Raw genomic sequence first — 4,382 nt, 5'->3', positions numbered from 1 at the left:
AATCAAATGATATTAAAAAAATAAGCCTACTGCATGGTTTGGGGGCAGACTCTGATTCTATTTGTCTTTGACACCAATGATCAAAGTCCGACTTTCTTATTTTAGAGGTGAGGATACTGAACCCAGAGAGGTGACTTGGATTGCTGAAGATGACCACGGTGACAAATCACAGAGCCAACTCAGGTTTTCTGATTCCAATCCAAAACACTTTCCAATACACCAAGCTGTTGCTCTTGTGTCAATAATGTTATACAGCATTTTAAATGTAAGGCAAATGATGTCTCTTCCAAATTATTTACTACATCATCATGGGACACTGAGATCAATAAGTAAGAAATAGTAAATAGTAGCATAATTTAGCAGAAGTAACTGTATATGGCTTATAAATGAAGGCTGATACCTGCTTATGGAAGTTAAAGTTTTTCTCTGTGGTTGAAAGAAGGACTGATAGATGAAAGAAGGATTGAAGGTATTTGTCAGCATCCTTCTAATTGGGTTAGGAAGGCTTCCTGGAGGAGATGGGACTCCACATACTACTTGAGTGATGGGTGAGACAGTAGCCTTTGCAGAAGAATCATCTTAACTCAGCTAATTAAGGGCCAAAAGAAAAAAAAATAAGGAAAGAATTTTATTAGGTTAAAACAGCTAGCCTCTCTCTTCCTTTGCTGTCAGAATAGGCAGGGAACTGTTTACTTCAAGAACCCCCTGGTATTCCTAAAATTCCTCCCAAGATAGGATAACTGAGTAGACTTAAAAGAATTTTTAACCTGGATTGAGAACAGAATACATTAGTGATAAACTTTTAAGATGTGTGAAAAGTTCTAAGTCCTCACTGACCCAGAGAATGATAGGACTACCTCTGATTTGGTCCTTTATTTTCTTTCTAATGTGTTAAACCTCCTCTGATTACTCAAATCTGTCAATTAAATTGATGATAAAGGGGAACCCAGTGTTATCCAGTTCCTGTTTAAATATACCTGATGACAGGGGTGACCAGGGAACATGATGGCCTCCTAGCAGCCTAGGCAGGTTTCTGACAGGTGTCAGAACATCCTGCAAGGTAGAAATGAGAAAGAGAAATAGGAACGCTGGTGTCAGGCAGGCTCTAGGGTCCTATGCCAGAATCAAAGGAGCCAGACTTAGCCAATGTTTCATAAAAGGGAGCCCCCAAATGGAGCAGGTGACCCCCTATTTTACCCTTCAGAAAATGGAAAGCAAAATTATTTTTCTAACAAATGGAGTGGAAAATGGTACTTGAGCAGAAGAAGCTAACTACCCAAGTGTTACATTTGAATTTTTTAAAACTCATCACTGGGGACTTTTTTTTCTGATGTTAAAATCGATAGGAATATCCTTTTTATAGTCTATGTTCACTGGCTGAGAGACAAAGATATGCTTCTGATCTATCAAAGCAGACACACTAAGAAAAGAATAGGAAGAAATTGTGTGGACTCAGGGTGTGCTTGCTCACCCAGGCAGAGCCAGCTGTTCATTTCTGTGGCTGTTTATTTCAGAGAGATGTAAATATCCAAGGACTGCTTTATAAACATTCTTTCTCATTCAAATGCCTCTGGTCTCAGAGTCTGCCCCCAAACCATGCAGTAGGCTTATTTTTTTATCTCATTTGATTGGTGCTGTTGTTGTTTGCCAGAGCACAGCAGTGCAACATATAGATGTGTCATCATAGGGTGGCAGCTTGGCAACTGATAACCAAAAGGGAGGCAGAATAGTAACTTTTCTTTAGCTTGAAAACTGTCATTAGCACTGGTACCTTTTTATCCATCTTGAAAAAGAAGGCAGTTGAGTACAGTGGAAAGAATATGGGATGAGGAATCAGAACAATTTTCTTTGGATACCAGCTTTGCCACTAAATAGATGGAGAATAACAACAACAACAAAATAAAAACTTTGCATTTATACATGCCCCTTATGATTTTGAAAGAGCTTTTATATGTGTATACAGACATACATTTATATATATACACACACACAACAACCCTATGAAGTAGGTGCCTTAAATCTCCATTTTATAGATGAAGAAATTAAGACAGAAAGAATTTAAAGTACTTGTTCAGAATTACTAAGAAAGTGTCTGCTGTAGAATTTGAGCCAAAGTCCTACAATATTCAGTCGGCCGCACCACATCTTAAACATGGAGTTTGATATCTGTATGCCTCAGTTTCCTCATTTATAAAATGAAGGTTTTAGAAAAGAAGATTTCTAAGCTCTCTTCTAGCTCTTAATGGATTAAGCTGAAAGCCTACATCCTATAGGAAGCCTTCCCCAACCTCTCTTAATTCCAGTGCTTTCCGTCTTTTAATGATTTCCTATATATCCTCTATATAACTTGTTTTATACATATTTGTTTGCATATTGTCTCTCCCATTGAACTGTGAACTCCTTGAGCACATAGACTGTCTATTTTAAAATCTTATTAATTGTATTCTGAACTAAAGAAATAAAACAGGCATTTCTATAACAGTAAAATAGAAAAAAAAGATGATGGTACATGAAACTACAAATCAATTATGTACAACTTGCTATTCCTTTTAAATATGTAATAAAGTCATATAACTTTCTTTTTCCCCTTTTTTCTTCCCTCCCACCCACCCCAGAGATGGCTCTCATTAGACTTAAATATGTAAATATACATATATAGTATGGTATTGTATATTATATATGATAAACATGCATATGTGTATGTATATATGTAAAACCATTCTATACACATTTCTATTTATCAGTTCTTCTCTAGATACAGATATCATCTTCCTTCATATGTCTTTTGTAGTTTATTTGGGTATTTATAGTAGTCAAAATTACTTTGTCATATATTGTTCTTAAAACAATATCGCTGGTAAAGCTCCTCTTGTTTGCAGCAGGCCACTTGAGCAGGCTCCTTTCCCCAAGTTGGGGCATGTCTTAGCCGGCACCATGACAGTGGGCAAGAGCAGCAAAATGCTGCAGCACATCGACTACAGGATGAGGTGCATCCTACAGGATGGTCGCATCTTCATTGGCACCTTCAAGGCCGTTGACAAGGACATGAACCTGATCCTGTGTGACTGTGATGAGTTCAGGAAGATCAGGCCAAAGAATGCAAAACAACCTGAACATGAGGAAAAGAAGGTTCTGGGACTGGTGCTGCTTCGTGGGGAGAACTTACTCTCTATGCCTGTGAAAGGCCCACCCCCTAAAGATACAGGTATTGCCTGTGTGCTGTTAGCTGGAGCTGTGGGAGGCCCTGGGATTGGCAGGGCTGCAGGCAGAGGTGCCCCAGGCTCCTGCAGGCTTAACAGGACCTGTCCAGGGAGTTGGTGAGCCTTCCCAACAGGAGATGACCACACAGGCAAGAGGGATTGTGGCCACTGCTGCCATTGCTGCCACAGCCAGTATAGCAGGAGCCTCAACACAGTACCCCCCCTGGTCGAGGGACTCCTCCCCAACCTGTGAACCAAGGGACACCTCCTCCAGGCATGATGACCCCTCCTCCTGGAATGAGACCTCCCATGGTCCCCCCAATGGGGATGCCCCCTGGGCAAGGGGCACTAATGGGGATGACCCCTCCTGGCATGAGACCCCCTCCTCCTGGAATGAAAAGTCCCCTTCCCCCAGGGATGCACCAAGGCCTTAGGACTCCTCAGCTATTGTGATGCTGCCTCTGACTTGAGGCTGTATATAGTTTGGGGGGCTTTTTGTATAAAGTGTGCTGCTTTTCAGTTGATTCATAATAAACCCTTGGGGAAAAAATAAAATAAAATAAAATAAAACAATATTGCTGTTATTATATATGATGTTCTTTTGGTTCTGCTCATTTCACTCTTCATTACTGCATGCAAATCTATCCATGTTTTTCTATGATCATTGACTTCATCATTTCTTATAACAAATAGTATTCCATCACAATCAAATATAAAGACTTATGCATATAAGAATTGGAAATCAAGAAATGCCCATCAAGTGGGAAATGGCTAAACAAGATGTGGTATATGATTATGATGGAATATTATTGTGCTATAAGAAATGACAAGCAAGATGATTTCAGAAAGGCCTGGAAAGACTTATATGAACTGATAGATAGTGAAGTGAGCAGAACCAGGAGAATAGTGTGCATAGTGACAGCAATACTGTTTGATGAGAAACTGTGAATGACAATGATTTTCAACAATACAATAATCCAAGACAATCCCCAAGGAATAATGATGAAGCATACTATCCATTTCCAAAGAAAGAACTGATATTGATTGAACATAGCCTGAAGTATGCTGTTTTTCATTCTTTTTTTCTTTTGTTTTCTTATACAAAATGACTAATATGGTAATTTTATATAGTTGCATGTGTATAATCTATATCTGATTGCCTACCACCTCAGGGAGGGGGAA

At 39.3% G+C, this 4,382-nt stretch overlaps 1 pseudogene; it reads left to right on the top strand.

The window, feature by feature from the left end:
• Positions 1 to 2,934: 2,934 nt before the first annotated feature.
• LOC122755117 lies at positions 2,935 to 3,653 on the top strand (annotated as a pseudogene).
• Positions 3,654 to 4,382: the final 729 nt, after the last annotated feature.

This window comes from Dromiciops gliroides, chromosome 4 (genome assembly GCF_019393635.1).
Source record: "Dromiciops gliroides isolate mDroGli1 chromosome 4, mDroGli1.pri, whole genome shotgun sequence".
NCBI classification, from domain to species: domain Eukaryota; kingdom Metazoa; phylum Chordata; class Mammalia; order Microbiotheria; family Microbiotheriidae; genus Dromiciops; species Dromiciops gliroides.
This window is presented reverse-complemented; position numbering and strand designations above follow the sequence as displayed.